The following is a 17747-nucleotide window of genomic DNA, read 5'->3' as shown; positions in this document are numbered from 1 at the left end:
ACTCACTCCCACCCCAAGTAGCTGCTTTCTAATGACTTTCAACAACTTGAGCTGCATCTCTAAGATACTTTGAAGCTTCAGGCCTGGCATCCTTTGAATCCTTCAACTTCCACACTGCGTCATTAAATCCTTCATTAAATCCTTCAGAATGTCTCCCAAATTGGTGCCTCTTTTCAGTTCCCACCACAGCTACATTTCCTGGATTGTTGTGTGCATGATGGCATCACTGCTCTGTGCAAACACCTCAGAGGTCCCCTGCTGCATGTAGATTGAAGCCCAGCCATGCAGACTTCCTCCAAGCTGGTTCCCTCCCATCCTTCCCCATTGCAGAACATCCCTCCCTTGTCTCCATCCTGACCTTCCACCTCAGCAAGGCCCAGTTTCTACACATCGTTTTGTCTTGACCTCAGTGGGAGGTCATCTCTTATGTAACTTCAACTCCAAAATACAATACTTGTAGACGTCTGCTCCACACATGGGGTCTGGCATGCTCAGCCCTCTTTGCCTGTATTTGTCTGTTTTCCCAGCAATGTCAGAAGCTCCTAGAGCATCTTTGCATTTCTTACTGCCCTGCTAGGATAGGGTCAGTAAATTCATAAGCTCAGGGGAAGACTAGGAAGACAAATATATGAGGTAGGAAGGGAGCAACAGAGGTAAGTAATATGGTAGAGTGGAAGGGCCTGTGTTGGCCTAACAAAACCCATCTGCAGGTTTAACGGACTTTGGGGCCACCAGTTTGAGATCCTCACCCAGGTGCCTTACCCTGGCAGCTACTCCATGCATACTCTTTATGGTTGATTCCCCAGAGGCAGCAGTCTGCCCCTCAGCATCTGGCAGAGTGAATGGGGCCAGGATGACCTGATTTCCTTGGCCTGGGGTAGAAGGAGCAGCCAGCCTCAGCAGGCCCAGAGGTGTCACCTCCCCTTCTCACCCAGCAGGCTGTGCTGCGCCTGATGTCAGGTGCTGCCACTTGGCTCTAGCTTCCTGTGAGGTCTAACCAGCAGTAGCTTTTCTCACTCACATACTAAAGAAAGAGCAGGACTATGACTGCACCTCCCAGCTCATGACCCCATCACAGCCAGCCAGACAAGTGTACCACGGAGGGCCTGCTGGGCAGTATCACTATCCTCCGAAGCATTCGCAGGGCTTATTTACGCAAATGACTTGGGTGGTAGAAGGACACAGGGCTGATATGAGGAGGTAGGGAATGGAGTGGAGACAGGACATGGAGGAGAAAGGCAAGGACAGAGACAAAGATGCAGTAGGGAAAACAGAAAGAGCACATGGAAGCCCAATTTTGACCCTTCCTGGGGCCTGTCTTTCATACCTGCCCCTCCTCTCACTCCCCCACAGCCTTCCAAGTCCAGCTACTCACCCCATCCCCCAGCCTCTAGCCTCACCCCACTGCCAACCAACCTACACAGATGGCCAGACTAATCTGCTAAACCATTACTTTGATGCCGTCTTTCCCCGCTACCATTGCTTACAGGGCAAAATCCAGACGGTTCTGTCTGGCTGGGGCTTTCCATGACAGGGCCCTCCTCCGTCCATCCAGCTTTATTTTCCACTGATTCACAGCAGGAAAAGTCTACTCTGCCCAGTCTGGCTGGTCACCACCACCTCTCTTCTGTGCACTGAAGCCTGTGGGTTTGCATGGTCACCTCAGAAAGTTACCAACTTCTTCCCCTGAATAGCCCCTCATTCCCCTCCTCACAGCAAGCCTGGGGAGCAGTATGGCTATCCTAATTCTACAGATGAGGAGAGATGTGGGCTCAGAAGGAGTCAGTCCCTTCCCAAGACCGCAGGGCTTATGAGCGGCAGGACTTGTGAGCCCAGGCACTTGGCCCTCCATCAGTCAAGGCTTCTCACTTTACCTTACTTAAATGAAGAAGGTAAGCTCCTGGGGAACAAGGGCCGGATTCTCTTTTTTGTGTGATAGACAATGCATACCAATGGGTTACAACTAGGGTATGTCACAGAAAGCAGAGCTAGGTAAACAGTGGAGAAGAATTCGGCTTTTGTTTATTTTTAATCTATAGAGTTGCTCAAATTCATTTTAAAAATGAAATTTCCTCCTTCTTGGTGGACAGCACCGTGCATTCATAGAAGGCATTCTGATAAAGTTGAAAGAACAAAGATACAAAGCAAGTGGGGCCCAGACTCAGGCAGAAGCTGGCTGGAATAATCTGGAATGTTCTCACCCAGGTTCCTTTCTGAGGTGGGGTGGCTCTCTACAAAATGGAGCTCACCATGTTTGTTGTTTATTTCTTTGTGAAAAAAATGTGTGGTTGCCACCATTACAGGACAAACAGAACTATGACTTATGTTTCCTGATGTAATGTTGTGATTTATGGACTATGTATGTTTCATGATCTGTGTCATTTCTGATAGTTACAAAAAAGTTTTCTACCTGGAATATTGGTACACTGGAATAGGAGGTGGGGTGGGGTGCAGTTTTGACCACCTTTCCCCACTGTTTTCCACTCATCATATGCTCAAGGTGAGGCACAGCAAGAGGCAAGAGGAAGGTCCGAGGGCACTAAGGTCGGGTTAACTAACAGGGGAATGACTTGGGTCACATTTGGGCTCTTAATGCCAAGTCCTGAGTCGGTTGTCACCTGCCATTCTAATTAGTTGTCCAACAACTCCAGTCCTGAGAGCCTGCTTTTGAGTGTGGAAGTTCACTCTGCAACCCAGGTTTATTGTCTTAATTTCTTAAATTGTGAGGTTTCTATATAAAGTCAGGAGATAACTGAGTTTTGTAAATTCACTGTTGAATTCCAGTCACTGCTCTGTGCCCCTGGGTAGCTCCTGCCATCTTGCTCCAGAGCAGCTTGCCCTGGCCTGCCTCTCCCTGCAGCAGCTCCTGAGCCCACGGCAACCCCTGCCCAGACAGCAATGAGGAAGAGATGGGTACCTGCAGCCATTCATCTCTTCTCATTCACACAACAAACCCTTGTTGGCCAGCTTTCCCACGCCAGGCTGCCTCCAGGAGTTCAGCTGGGCAGCCAGCCACGTAGAAAAGAATTGCATTACAGTCTAGTGCGATAAGAGCAGTCATAGAGGTATGCACCAAATATAGCTGAGGCAGCAAGCAGAGTGTGAGGAATTCTTTGTGAGGTGGAGTTCTTTATGTGTTAAAGGGGTGAGGGGAAGCTATAAGGGACTGAACCAGCAAGCGGCAAAGGGCAGGCCCAGAGCCATTATTGCTGGAGCATGAAGTCCATCACGTCATTAGGAAAGCCCCCCTAGGCCTCTACTCCGTAATAAGGCCAGGACTCTCCTCACCATCTGCACATCAGAGCTGGCTGAGGCCTTCGTTTGTTTACAGATTGATCCTAATCAGATCCTGGCTTGGAAGGATGCTCTTCTCACTTTAGCAAAGACAGCTTCTACTTATACTTTAGGACATTGGCTTTCCACCTGCCAGTCCCCACAAAGAGAAAATACCAGAGCGCATCCAACATAGTAAGTATTGTTCTTGAAACGTTTGTTTCAGTTATGTATGTGTGTATATGAATCTATGTAAACTGAGTCATAATGTAAAAAAAGAAATTTATTACTGAGAGTTGTGTTAAAAAAGTTTAAGAAGCATCGCTTTAAGGCAAAATATCCATTCATCAAATATTAAACAAATGCTATCAAAAACTGTATCTTGTCCTAGAGTAAAGAAAAGAGCAAGTCTTGGCTCCTGCACTTAAGAAGCTCTGAATCTCGGGGTGAAGAGACGAACATACCACTGGGGCACTAGGTGAGAAACCAGTGACAGAGGGAGGTGAAAAGTGCCTGGGGCCGGGAAGAGGGAGCCACTGCCATGCCAGGGTCCCAGTGCTCCCAGAGGAGGGGATCTGTGGCTGGTCCTGGAGTGTGGCGGGGGGAGGAGAGGGGAAGGGGTGTCCCAACTCGGAGTGTGAACATAGAGCTGCAGGGAGGCTGGTGTGGCTGGCCCAAGACAGGGGGCTGCTCAACTGGGCTCTGGCATGGGTGCTGGGGAAGGACCCAGGGCAATGGTGACAGATCAGAATGAGAAGATCAGCAGGGGCCAGATGATGACTTTATCCTGTGGGAGATGTGGGTTATTTCTGTCATTTCAAAAGGGGATGACAGAGAGGGCAACAGTTTGAGGTGTTGCATTTTTCCCTGGTTCAAGGATTTTTCATGTTTCTCTGACCATTGGTCCTGATGAAAACTTAGGATACAGTTAACCACTAGTCTGAGATGAATGTCCATGTTTTCATTTTCTTCATGTTTCCACCTTGCTGTCCAGTTAGACCCAGGGCAGTTGTCTGCCCAGCAGGCTCAGCCGTCTCCCCCTCCCACCCGTCACAAAGCTTCCTTGCTTTCTCTCCTCACTTCCTGTCATTATCCCCGCTGAGCACCAAACCCTCCAGCTAGGGAGGAGACAAGCAGGGAGAGAAGTGCTTTCCCCTGTCACCTCTCCGTACACACCTTGGGGGCTGCCTGAAAGCTGGCTTTGAAGGATTCACAGGGCTGACAGTCTGATTTTCACCTCAGCAAACTGGGAGCGCCTCTCTCTCTGCTTGTGAATCTCCGCTGCAAAGTAGATGGAAGAGAAAAGCAAAAGCAACCAAAGGAGCCAGCATTTTGTTTCCTCTTTATGCAAAACAGTTTTTATCTGTAGGTCCAGAATATAATGCCTAGTAATCCCTTTGAGCCCGGTGATTGGAAAAGGATGAGGCAAGTGTCAAATATCAATATGCAGCTACCAAAGGGCTAACATTTAGGGGCTGGGAATTCACCAGCCTCACCCTAGCCTCATTGTGGATGCCTTCTTCCCGTGACATTCCCCTTGACTTTGAACTCTAAGTGGTCCCCAAGAGAGTTATATATGTGCCTTCTCTGTTGTCCATTCTTCCTCAAAGGCTGAGCTTCTCCTTGGATCCTCGCACACCAAGCCCCTTTCTACACCTCTGCCCCCAATGGGTTCTGCTGCCTGAGATTCCTCCACTCCTTTTCTACACCTACCTGCATCCTACCTACAGGTTCATATCCCATATCCTCCAGGAAGCCAACCCACAGGAGTGCTCAGAATTCCTAGAATCTTTGTAGCCTTTAAATCTTCATGAATGATAAGGGACTTATTCATTTCCCTATTTTGTAGCCTCAGAGTGTTCAAGGTTTATGACTGAGATCATAGATTCCAGGCATACTAACTCGTGCTTCTGTGCCTGGCACTGAGCTGAGTATATAGTAGGATCTTAGAACTGAGATCTAATACAAATCTGATACAAAATCTGAGTTGAAGTTCCTGGGACCTTCCTTTCCTTTTTTTTTTCCCCTCCCCAAAGCCCCAGTTCATAGTTGTATATTCTATTTCTTCTTTATGAGGCACCACCACAACATGGCTACTGACAGACGAGTGGTGTGTTTCCATGCTTGGGAACTGAACCTGGGCCGCTGAAGCGGAGCACACCCAACTTTAACCGCTAGGCCATCAGGGCTGGCTCTTGGGAGCTTCCTTAATCCCACTGAGGCATGACTTTCTTGCTTATAAAACTAGGATAGTAATAGTACCCACCATTTAGAGATGCTGCAGAGCTTAAGTGAGACTGTAGGATAATGTTTAACACATAGCAAGGGATCGATTATTTGTACTATAAAGTGGTAAGATAGAAGTCAAAGGGCATTCTTTTTTATTTGCTTACTTCTATGTATATTAAACTTTAGGGTTTTCCCTATCCTTGTGAGTTTTATTTTATTTATTTTTGAAATGTGAAACATTAACATGGTTCCAAAAGTCAAGTCAGGACAAAAAGATATTTCTAAGTGTCCTTTCCCTTCCTTCCCTTTTATCCTTTCCATCCTGTTCTCACCATGCCCTGCAGGTAACTAATCTCATTAGTCTCTGTTTTTTACTTTTTCTGTTTCTTTTTCCTTGAATAAATAGGTATATGTCCTTATTTCCTCCTCTCAAATGATATTCTTGAGACCATGTTCTTTTGAGATGGGATTTTTCGGGAACCTAGTCATCTTTTGCGCAGGCAGCTTGGGAGGTGTTGCCAGCAGGAGCTCTATGACAATGGGGTTAGTTGTGGCTAATCCTCACACAGATTAGTCATGGTGAGAATGAGCTGACATTCTTCACGTGGCTGGCTCTGTTGTAAATACTTGCCCCACGTCCCAAAGGTGTCCCTAGGACTCCTAATGAGGCCACAGCCCCATTCCTGCCACTCAGGAATTCCTGCCACTCTGGAGGCTGAAGCTGAAGCTTTGTGCCCTAATGAAGCATCTCATCAAGCCCACCCTGGCCTGCTGATTTTCGCAGAGAGGGCAACAATGCCAGGTTGCCAGAGTAGAATGTAAGACCATGCTCAGTACTTGCAAACCCTTGTGCAAAGTACTTGTGCACATGCCGCATCCCTGTGACCATCACATATTACGGGAAAACAGCGCTTGCTGCTTCTAATCATTATTTCTTGGTGATATCTGAGGAATCAAGCTTGAAAGGCCCCAGGTACTCCTCCATAGGACCTCATTCTAAGGAGGAAAAAAACCTGAGTAAATGAAAGTTCCCAACCATAGGGAGGTGGCTGGAGGAAGTGGAGCGCCACAGCTGGAGGTATTCATTGGAAAAAGCAGTGGGAGGAGAGGACTCTGTCTTGGAGTCAGGCTGTCCGCAAGTCAGCCCAGAGGCTGTGACTCACTGTGAGGAAAAGGAGTGCCCTGTATTCTGGGGGAGGCTGCTTTCTCCAAACAGGAATCCATGGCCAAGGAAGGAAATGAAGCAATCCAAGTAATCAGCAGCCGCAGGGCAGGCAGATCTGGAAGTCCCGTCATCCCCAACGATTGCAGCCTGATACTTATCCTGCGCCCCCAGGGTACAAACAACACTGAAGAGACCGGAGTCTGGGGAGAAGGGGAGTTGGGCTCTATCTTGAGCAGGTAGTTTCCCCCTCACCAGACCTTAGTTTCTCACTATAAGACGAAGGGGGAGACCTGGTAGCCAGCGTCCCAACTCAGCCCATGGCCTTGTTTTATTTTACTCACAGATAGAAAAACAGTTGGATTTAGGTGCTTTTGCAAAGGCTTGTCTCTCTGGTTCCCCGTAGCCACTATCATTCTCCACCATCTCATCCTAAGTTGGCTTCACACATTTAGGCTCCCTGCCTGCCTTTGAAGTTATTTGAAATGGCAACTCCTGGACAAGCAAGTCCCTTCCAGCTCTGGGGCTTCAGGATTCTACATCTCGGAAAAACAGATTTTGAACAGTGCGTAGAAACAGGGCAAGCAGCCCACACTGGGATGAGAAGGAAATGGTCCTTCGTCCCAGGCTCCTAGAGAGGGTGAGTGTGGCAGGGTGCCAGGGCTGAGCATCTGCCAGACAGAACTAACACAGCTTAGAGTGAGTTCAAAACAGCCTTTTCTACAGCCTCCTGGTGCATCCTGTTTCTCTAGGGCTGCTGCCACCAGCAAGTGGGCATCATGCCCAACCTTCAGTGGGCAGTGAGGGGGCTAGGTACCCATCTGTCCTGTTTCCTAGGCAGGTGGCTGGGAAAATGGTGCCCAGGCTCAGGCTGCCCTCTGCTGGGCAAGTGCAGAAGCTGTTCTGGGGTCGGAGATAAGAGAAAGATCCAAATGGAGGGAAAGAGGCACCCCTCTGCTGGAGTCTCTGCGTCTGTGACGTTGAGGGAAGGGCACAGATGTGGTCTTCTGCTGTTCTCCCACTTTCCCAGGAAGGCTTGGGGTCTCCTTGCGGTGTCCGTGCCTCCTAAAAGGTATCTAGTAAGACAGTCTCAGGTCACTTAAGTCTTCTGCATTTATCAAAATGATTTTTCTGACATAGGGTCTGAACCAATGATGTACTCAATAAATAGTTATTGAATAAAACACTAGATCAGCAGTTACCTCTATAGAAACTGCTCCTGGCTTTGTTCAGGAGGGCAATTGCAGTTATTGTCCCTCTTTCTGGAATTCCTCTGTCTAACAGACATAGATCTTTCTGCCTGGCTCTCCCAGTTCTGAGCTCCTTCTACTGGTCATCCGTCCTGGGCTTCTTCCTTTGGGATCCCCTGGGCATCTCTCTGCTACTTCCTCAACCCAGCTTCCGGCTCCCCACTGAGATGCTTACAAATCATGTCCGATGTAATTCACAGCTTCTCCCTTTTCTCTCTTCTCTTAAATGTTTCCTTCGGTCTCCCTTTTGGACACCTGGCTTCTCATTTGGCCTTTAGTTCATCTCTCCTTCCAGAAGCAGCCACAGCCATGTCCCTCTTTCCCTCTTTAACTATTAACTGTTGTTACTCGATGCTTGTAAATAAGGTGGGCCAGGAGGAAGGGCTGGAGGGACCTCCGGGATCCCCCTGGCATCAGATCCAGGCTCAAGGGGTGCTGGGATGCAGACTCAGGTCCAGGCCCATGGGCCACCATGTCACAGGATGCTCTGTAAACACTGAATGTTTCTTCCAGCCTGCGTCAGGTGTTCTCAGACAGTTCAATACAATGATCAGATTCACCTTACTTAGGGTGTATGTGTGTGTGTGTTCCTTATGTTTTTTTCTTATTATGCCTATTTCTATTACAATTTGTTTTTCCTAATCAATAATAGGATCTAATTTTTATTTGGTTAGCTAGGTAAAATATCTAGTGTTAAAAGATAAACCGAGGCATGTGAAAAATTTTAAGTTTATTTGAGCCAAAATTGATTTGAATCAGGCAGCATCCAATCTAGCAGATAGAAAAGAGCTCCAAGGAGCTGTACAGAATGAGATTTTTATAGGTAGAAGGGAGCGAGAACAAGGAAATTGTATGAGGCAAAAAGCGGGTTGGTTATTGTAAGGTTACTTGCGTTCAGGGGATGGCAGGAGTCTTTCAGGCAGGTTACCTAACTAGTGCTGATCAGGTGATTACTGACTGACTGGTTTAAGATTCCATTTCTGGGAGAGCCGAAACTGTAATGAAGTCTTGGTTTAGCATAAGCAACTCTACTTTGAGCCTGTTGTCTTGTTTTTAACAATTGTTAAGAAAAATTCAAGGGGCTGAACAGTCAGTGAGGTTATGCTCGCTCCCATTCCTTCCCCCGTTTCCCTTGTGCACAGAAAGTCTGCTGCCATTTTCTTGTGGATTCTCATAGAAATAGTATTATGAACATATAGACATATCTGTGTAGTCATTCGTTCAGTCAGTACTTATTGAGTGCGTGCCGAGAGCCAAGCACCGTTCTTACACAAAACATGCCCAAGTCCTTGATCTAGAAAACTTATGTTCTGAGGAGGGGTGAGGGAGTCAGGCAATCAATGAGATACATCAGTCAAATCTACAATATGTTAGATGTTGATACATGTAATGGAACAAACAAGTAGCTAGGGAGCTGGGGCATGATCCTGGATGCCCCTCTCCTCCACTGCCTTGCCCCTTGACCCCCTGTGAGAACCTGGGGCTGCCCCGGGTGAGTCGTAGCTTGTCCATGCTCCTGGGTGCTGGGGGGCTTGCCCCATATGACCAGGTGGGGCTGTGGCAGGTCCTGGGGGTTCAGCTGGAGAGTCTCCAAAGAAGGTGTTGGGGTGGGGCCTGCTCATCTTCATTTATCCTGGGTCAAAGTTTATGAATATTCTTCTAGCTTTAATTAAATGTTACCAGAACACTCTACATCAGTAAATCTCAAAGTGTGGTCTGTGCACTAGCAGCATCAGTATCAGCCTCATCTGGGAACTTGTCAGAAATGCTGATTATCCAGTCCCACCCCAGTCCTACTGGATGAGTGACTCCAGGGTTAGAGACCGGAAATCTGTGTTTTCACAAACCTTGACATCTGCTCTACAGAAATGCTCTGCCAGTTCACATTCCTACCAGCTGTGGTCACAGGCACACATTTCCCACAGTCTTACGAATTTTTTTTTTTTTTTTTTTGAGGAAGATCAGCCCTGAGCTAACGTCTGCTGACAATCCTCCTCTTTTTGCTGAGGAAGACTGGCCCTGAGCTAACATCTGTGCCCATCTTCCTTTACTTTGTATGTAGGATGCCTGCCACAGCGTGGCTTGATGAGCAGTGCCATGTCCGCACCCAGGATTCAAACTGGCAAACCCCGGGCCACTGAAGTGGAATGTGCAAACTTAACTACTGCACCACCGGGCCAGCCCACGAATTTTTTAAAAATGTTTTCCAAATTAAGTCTAGACTAGAGGTTCAGATTATATGTTAAGAACTAAAAGATAGGGACCAGCCTTGTGGCTAACTGGTTAAGTTCATGCGCTCTGCTTCGGCGGCCCAGGGTTTCACCAGTTTGGATCCTGGGCGCAGACCTGGCACTGCTCATCAGGCCATGTTGAGGCAGCATCCCACATAGCACAACCAGAAGGACCTACAACTAGAATATACAACTATGTACTGGGGGGCTTTAGGGAGAAGAAGAAAGGAAAATTGGCAACAGATGTTAGCTCAGGGCCAATCTTTAAAAAAAAAGAAGTAAAAGATAAATTTTATAGCTCAATTATTTGAAAATAAGGGCTAAGTCATTTGATTCTCTGGGCCTTACTATCCGATCTGTTGTGTAAGAATGTTCATCTAACCTGATGGTTGACCTAGTCCTAAGTTCCTATCCCTAAATTCTATGCTATTAAAAATCAACAAAAGTTGGAAATAGATGAGGAATAATTCAAAACACATGAAATGACTTATTCAAATACTGATAAATAGCAATATGTATTTCTGTTCCTCTTTACCCTTTTCAGAAGAAGAAACAAATGGCATTGAGGGTCTTAGACTGTATTCTAGGCAGGTTGTAAAGCTCTTGGTGTATAATCTTATCAGCACAAACAACAATCAGAAGAATGTCTTTGCCTTTAATTGACAGATGAGCAAACAGAGAGCTTAAAGATCCTGCCTGATGTACACCTAGCAAAAGAGGGGAGGGAGAGGGAAGCCCTTAATCTCAGTCTGTGCTCATTTACTGAAAGCCACATTGTAGATACTGGTGCTTATCTGGGCCTAACCCCTGGAGCCCTGCGGTTCACTGTAGAGAGAGAGAGAGAGAGAGAGGCTTAGGGAGATCAGGAGGCAGATAAGTTTTGGCCAGAGTCCATCTCACAGAGGTCAGGTGGGATCACAGACATGCTGTATGGCTGTCTTGCCAGCCTTGCTTCCCTAACCAGAGGAGTAAGGTCTATTATGGCAGGAATGGCCAATCAGAGTCCTTGAAAAGGCCTCCAAAAGCCAAGATAACAACCTGAAAACAATTCTGTGCCCCTGGGGACATTGCAGAAATTAGTTCCATGAAGATTTGAAAGATACGGTGCTAGTGATTTCCGTAGCATCTGCACTGGCCTCACCTGTTTGGTCAGTGTAAAAGGCAAACGGTGGTGGGGAATGAAGGTGAGTTAACACACAGGTTCTGGGTATGGATTTGCTTACCATGCCCGCAGCGCTTATGCCACTGGCACCCACGCTCCAGGGGAGGGGATTATACAGGGCATGGACACCAGGGGGTGGGAAGCTTGGGGGCCACCTTAGAATTCTGCCTACCACCTCTCCTCCCCGTTAGAGCATGGCTGCCCTACAGCACGGCCTGGGTCATCCGTCACCCACGTTGCTGTCATTTGGCCCTTTTGTTTTGGCGTCTACCTGCGCAAGGGTCACAGAGATCCGGCACCTCTGACTCCTCATGCTTTCATTCTCTATATAATTAATGAGCTTTCTAATCTGAAAAAGGGCTGGTTGTTTCTTTACCAGCCAAACATGTCAGCGAGGCCTCGCCTTGTGCTCGATACTTCGCAGCTGTAGCTACCAGGCTGCTGCTTCAGGACTGCTCGGCCCCTTTGACAGGGGGATACTGGGCCTGCCAAGGGGGGAAGGAATTGTACATCAAAGGAACTGCAGGACGTGGCCAGTGTGTCCAGCAGGAGCTAGGGGGACGCATGGGGCTCTATTTTCCTGGTGCTGCTTCAAGTGAGACAAAACAGAAAGTTGGATAAAGAAGAGTTGATTGATTTGAGAGCACTGTCGTGTGGTACAGGATTTAACACACTGGTAAGAAGCTGGAGATGGTGCCAGGGCTCTGTTTGGTTGGCTCATGGAACCTTAGAAAAATCAATGGCCACACTAAGTGAAGCAGAACTGCCATGGCAAATAGTGGGTGAAGAGATCAAAAAGCTCAGAGAGAGTGGCCATCTAGCATAGATATAATACCAATGACAAAAAAACCACCAGGTGGCTATGGTCCATGGGAGGTCCTGGAGGAGATTCTATAGTAAGGAACGTGCTGGTGAAAGAGGCCACCAGCATCAGCGAGAAGCTCAGTAGTGGGTCTTCTCTAGGCCAGGGCTGATGGTGGAAGATGAACTATGCTCCTCGTTCTAATGGGGAAGATAGAATCCTGAAATAAGAGAGACCACGTGACACCACTCTACTGCCAAAAGCAAGGTGAGTGAGGTTACTGTAATACTTGACAAGAACAGATGTAATACATGGTGGCCAGAGGAGTCTGCTCTCATAGAGAATTATAGAGATGGTAATAGAACATAGTGTTCCTAGGGGCAAGATATATCTTAATTTATACAACCAAAGGGAATCAGGATGGATGATAAAGGCTTAAGGCAGCCATCCCAATAAAAAATTATGATCCCCTGCCCAGTTTCCAGACTTTTCACTGAAAGGGAGGCCAGGCCGCATAAAGAAAGATCCTACAACATCATGGCAAATGTATAGGTAATGACTCTCTGGTCCTTCTCCAAAGGGACCTGAGGGCCGTGTGCTCAGGTAACTATACACTGAAAAAAGGATGTAAACAGACAATTCAAGGACTGTTGGATACAGGATGTGAGTTAACATTGAAAATCAGAAACTTGAAACATCATCGTTACAGGGGCCAGGAAGTAAATCGAGCCCTGGGCCCGGCCAAGTCCTGGTGAGCCCACTGTGTCCATGGATCCACCTGATAGTCATTTCCCCAATCCACGAATATATCATTGGAATGGACATGCTTGACAGTTGCAATAATGCCCACGTGGTCCTTAGCCTGTGGGGAAGAACTATGAAAGTGGGAAAGGTAGAGTAGAAACCTCTGAAGCTGCTTCCCATGACCAAAATAATAAATCAAAAACAATACCACATCCTGGGGGATTCGCACAGATTAAAGATGAAAGAACGCAGAGGTGGTGGTGCCTATCACACCCCCTTAAGTCATGTCTGGTTTGTGCGCAGCCAGATATGTCCTAGCAGAAGGCAGTGGCTACTAACGCAACCAGAGAGGAGACCCAGTTGGTACAAAAGCCTAGCCTGAAGAGGCATCCAGATGTCTTCCTTAGGGCAGATTAACAGGATGGCAGGTATGCAATATGCAGTCAAGGATCTGGCAAATGGCTCTCTTGTATCCCTATCAGGAACCACTTACATTCACATTTACAGTCTTGCCCCAGGGTATAACTCTCCCACCTTCCGGTCATAGTCAAAGAGGGCCCCTGAGAGCAAGTCTGGGTTAGGCAAAAAAAATCTGGCAGTGTCACAAGCAGGAGTAGACCAGCTAAATGTGTTTATAAAGAATTGCATTCATGAGCAACGTAATGAGCACTCAGCTCCCTTTTGGAACACAAGTTCCGGGAATTTGTATTCACTTCTGGCACTCCCTCTCCTCCCTCAGGATGGATTGGAGAAAGAGACCTTGAAAGCAATGAAAGGGGTTGCTTCTACAAGTCCTTCGGCCTCCCTCCCTAGACCAAACTTTCTCCCCTGCCCTTATCCCATCCTGCAGATTTTGCATTTAATGTAGAATTTCCTCCCCAGCCATTCCAAACAGGAAACCTGCTCCTTATCACCTAAAACTAAGCAAGGACCTCCAGCCTCTTCCTGCCTTCCCACTTCTTGGCCCATAAATTCCTCTCTCCCCACCACCAGCATCCTAGGAATCCTTGACCCTCAGCCTCTAAGGCTCTCAGCCTGTGTCTCCCACATTTAACCTGCTCTGAGGCATTAATGTGAGTGAGCCCAGCAGAAACAGGCAGATGCTTCAGAGCTGCCCAACTTTCTCTAAAAGAATATTTTAACCTTTCTTCCTGGAGACAGCTTCTCATTCATTTTCAGGTCTGAGTAATCCTCTAGGCAACCTGAGTCATGAGTTATAGTAAGCAGGAAAGTCTCTGGTTATTTAACAACCTAAGGTCTCTTCTTCCTATATATTCCCTTCCTCCATCATTTGTGTATTTGAGTTCCTACCATATGTGGATCACTGTGCTTGTGCCAGGAATATAAGGATGACATCTAGACCCGTAGCTAACTTCTCGCCAGCAAGGTTGGAAGCCAGAAGATGATGGAATATATCCAGTGTTCTGAGATGAAGTGACAGGGTGTCAGGGCTCCCCAAGACCACCTCCAGGGTCATTTCAGCAATTCACTAGGAGGACTCGCAGCACTCAGTATATAGTCTACTCCCCACTGTGATTTATTACAGTAAGAAGATACAAAACAAAATCAACAAAGGGAAAGGTGTGTGGGGCACAGTCCAGAGGACACCAGCACGAGCCTCCAAGAGTCCCCTCCCAGTGCAGTCACACAGGATGCATTTAATTCCTCCAACAACGAGTTGTGACAACGTATACGAAATGCTGTCTACCAGGGAAGCTCATTGGAGACTCAGCATATAAGATTTTTATTAGGGGCTGGTCATATAGGCACCCTCTGTCTAGCGTGTACCAAACGTCAGACTCCTAACGGGAAAGCAGATGTTCAGCAGAGGCCATATTGTACAGTTTAGGCACAGCGAGCCACTCCTGTCAGTTAGGGAATTGCGGGAACCCTCCCAAAACCCAAGTGCCCAAAGCTAGCCAGGGGCAAGCCTTGCAAGCAGGCCTTTCCAAGGATAACAATCTCAGGCCTGCTGTGTTCACTCTTTTCTACCCAGATTGTCAACCTGGAATTCTAGACTTAACAAAAATATACTTCAAGAATGAGGGCAAAATAAAGACGTTTTCAGGCTAACAAAATAGAGGATGTGTCCCCAACAGAGCTTCAGTAAATTCTAAAGGATGTTCTTTAGACGGAAGGAAAACAATCCAGAAAAAAGATAGGAGATACAGCAAAGGATGAAGAACATTGATGGTGCAAAACACAATAAAAATTTCTGCTGGGCTTAAAAAAGCAAGATGAACAACAACATGTTACGGGAGAGGATATGAGGTTAATGTATTCAAATATCCTTCTATGGTTTAAAGGACAGTAAAGCTGTGAATTCATTTTAGATTTTAATAAGTTAATTATAAATGTCAAAATATCTAGGGTAAAAGTTATTAGGCTAGAAAGATAAATCCCACATTTGTACAAAGAAAAAGAAGAATTAGAAAAAAATATTTAATCCATCCAAAAGAAGCGAGAGAGGAATAAAAATAGAAGAGAAGGCAAATGTAAAGCACAAAATAAGGGCTGGCCCAGTAGCATAGTGGTTCAGTTCATGTGCTCCGCTTTGGCGGCCTGGGCTTCACAGGGTTGGAGCCCGGGAATGGACTTACACACTGCTCATCAAGCCATGCTGTGGTGGTGTCCCACATACAAAATAGGGGAAGATTGGTACAGATGTTAGCTCAGGGCCAATCTTCCTCACCAAAATAAAAGAAAAAAAAGCAAGCACAAAATAAGATAGCCAAAATAATCCAAAGAGATTGCTAATTATCATATAAACTGTAATCAAATGTAAATAACACAACTGAAATTTTTCACTTAAAAAAGACAAAGATCGCTAGAATGAATTATAGAAAATATGGCTATATATTGTTGACAAGAAACATCTAAATATTTAATTTCCAGAAGAATTTATAGTAAAGGAATGCAAAAGGATATATTAGACAAACTAATGAAAAGAAGCCAGATGTGGCCATGTTATTATTAGACAAAATAGAATTTAAGGCAAAAAGCATTACTGGAGATAAAGAGGATCAATCCTCTTTATCAGGAACATAAAACAAATAGAAACTTGTGTGAACCTAACTAAATAGCATCAAAATACTATGTGTAAATTAAAAATGGACAGAACTACAAGGAGGAATTCACAATGCTACTATCCATGGCATATTTTACACATCACTTTCTGTAATATTTAGATCAAGATGTTACTATATTGACTAAACTCTACGGCCAACAAGCTTAACTTTTGGGCAGACATAGAATGCTGTATATAATTGTGGAATACACACTGTTTTGAATCTCATATAGAACTTTTATGAAAAAAGATACCATGGGACATACTTCATCAAATCTCAAAGGATTGATGTCACTCTCTGACCACAATTCAATTAAATAAGAAAGTATTAACCTAAAGAAAATAAGAAAAAAACCATATTTGAAAATTCATGAAATAACTTTTAAATAATTCACATGCCAAAGAAGAAACCATAGTGGGAGTCACTGAATACGCAGAAATGAAACATAATGACAATACCACCATATCATAAGCACTCTAGATATTTGTAGCCTTAAATGCTCATGTTAGAGAAAAATAAAGGCTAAAAATTAAAGATGCATGTATGTATCCAACATAAGAAGTTTCAAAAAGGAAAAAATAAGTCCAAGGAAGCTGAAACCTTACTTCATCCCCTTGCGCAAGCATTTGCTCTCCATGAACCAGGCCCTCAGATCCAGTGGAGCCTCAAATTGCAAGGATGGGAAGCCCAAAGCTGGCAACTGGCTCATTGTGAGTGATGGCAAAAAAAAAAACACTCTCTACCCCTTGATTCCAAGACCTGTGTCTTCTAGCTATTGGTGCAATGCATAGACTGCCTCCCTGGAGGAAGGAGAATGCTACCTGTGGTTCTCAAGATGGCACGATGGCTGAGGTTTTAATGGGCCATTCCAAAGTTGTGTCTGGCTGGCTGCTTCTGAATGGTGGAACTAGTGGATCCCATTATTAGGTATCCATTGTTATGTTTCGTTCACGCTCAAATGTCCCCTGTTCTGAGGTGGTACCGTGCAGAATCCCATGTTGGAAAATCAGGCATTCATTAAGCCACTGTGTAGTGGTGCTGGCAGAGACATTATGGGCAGTGAAGCACACCCACAGGTGGAGTGGTGTCAATTTTAGTAAGAATGAATCACTGTTCCTTCTGTGATAGAAGTAGTCTAATGTCATCAATTTGCCATCAAGAGGCTGGCCAGTATCTTCCAAAGGAAGGTACCATATCGCACAGTGCTGGTCCCAGTTGGTGACAGGGTAAAGGTTGAGCTGGATCAGCATTGGAGAGAAAGAGCCTGTGCTGTTTCTTCTTATGTCAATGAAACAAACACTGGAGTTACAAAAGACAGAGGCTAGCTGATGCCCACCAGATAAGCCATCCTGTTCACATGGCTGTTTGAGTGCATCTTCTGAGGTGGATGCTCTCTGGTGGGCACTGACTTGAAACACAAAGATGCACACAGTTTGTGCCCACACACATGAGTTCATCCAAAGGTCTCTTCCTCAGACCCTATGGTATCTAGTCTTCCTATCTTGCCCCTTCTAGGCCCCTGACCAACTAACCAAGCCATCCACCACGGCAGCTCAGGAGTCCATATACTTACCTACTTCATGCCTCTTCTCCCTCTGTACAAAGTATACTGCTCGCAGCTCTGATCGCTGGGAAGATTTCTCCTCATCGCTATTCTTGAGACCACCTTGAGTAGGGCTATAATGTAGTAGCAGTCCATTTCAGCTCACGCCAACAAGGCCCAAGATTTTCTTCCATCAATTGATCATACAAATCCCTGAGAGGCTATAAGCATGAGCCGAAAGAATGGCATCAGTGCAACAGAGGTGGATGGCATGGGAATCTGG

General features: G+C 46.0%; 1 long non-coding RNA gene across 1 annotated transcript in view; it reads left to right on the top strand.

The window, feature by feature from the left end:
* Positions 1-3078: 3078 nt before the first annotated feature.
* The window catches only part of LOC138917822 (uncharacterized), a 20444-nt gene continuing 5775 nt past the window's right edge, over positions 3079-17747 (top strand). Inside the window, exons 1-2 of the long non-coding RNA XR_011426302.1 lie at positions 3079-3468; positions 3665-3751. This is a non-coding gene — a long non-coding RNA (uncharacterized lncRNA). The remainder of the gene's footprint in view (positions 3469-3664; positions 3752-17747) is intronic.

This window comes from Equus caballus, chromosome 15, assembly GCF_041296265.1.
Source record: "Equus caballus isolate H_3958 breed thoroughbred chromosome 15, TB-T2T, whole genome shotgun sequence".
Lineage (NCBI taxonomy): Eukaryota > Metazoa > Chordata > Mammalia > Perissodactyla > Equidae > Equus > Equus caballus.
Note: the sequence above shows the minus strand (reverse complement) of the source record. Positions and strands in the feature narration are given on the sequence as shown.